Consider the following 941-nt stretch of genomic DNA (forward strand, 5'->3'; position numbering starts at 1 on the left):
TGACTATACATCTATCTAATTTGAGCTGACAGGGTATAAGCTTTCGAAGCACATCGGAAATGCCATCAAGGCACGTTTGCAGGCTGTACGCACTGCGCTCTACGATTACAATGTTGCCGCCCAAGCTCTGGTCCCCCCATGACCGCCTTTGTCATGAGATGACGTCGTTGAGTATGCATTCCTGGCTGACTTCGACTTGCTTTCAGATACGCGCTCGGATGTCTGCCTTAAAGTATGGGCCAAACCGGCCTCTCGCATTTTAATGGACCAGCATTTCAAGTTAAAGAGAGCACGTGAGGAGATTCTCCAGCTCAACATCAAGATCCCTCAACTCAGGAATACGAGGAAGCGGTGAGGGCTCAGGACATTTTGCTGCAGATCTGCTCTCATGTGGAGGACCAACTTGAACAGTTGGACTTTATGATCAGCCTCAAGAAAAAGGCTGTTCAACTTCAATCCAAGGGTGTGAGTTCAGGAGCTGTACTTAAGGTGTCAGATGGAATGGATGATGGGCCTTAGTTTTTTAATTACATTTATGAATACTTGCGCCTTTGGCTTCTACAAGGTATCCGGAGATCCATCACATTTATGAATACTTGTGCCTGCAGCTTCTACAAAGTATCCGGAGATCCATCACATTTTTCAATACTTGTGGCAGCGTCTTTCCTTTCGTTAATTAATACTTGCACCCGTTCCTTCTAGCAAGTATTTGAAGATGTATAACATTGATTAACACTTCCCCCCACATCTTCTACAATGTATTCAGAGATCACAAAAGCTTGGATCTGTTGGATGGAATGGATGCAGGTCGGTAGTTTGTGACTTACATTTATGAATACTCACACCACATCTTCTACAAAGTATTGGGAGATGGATCATGTTGTGCCATAGTTGTGTCCCTGCTTTTCATTTGATAATACTTGTGCCTGTGTCTTCTACAA

Source organism: Laccaria bicolor, genomic scaffold (genome assembly GCF_000143565.1).
Source record: "Laccaria bicolor S238N-H82 LACBIscaffold_59 genomic scaffold, whole genome shotgun sequence".
In the NCBI taxonomy this organism is placed as follows: domain Eukaryota; kingdom Fungi; phylum Basidiomycota; class Agaricomycetes; order Agaricales; family Hydnangiaceae; genus Laccaria; species Laccaria bicolor.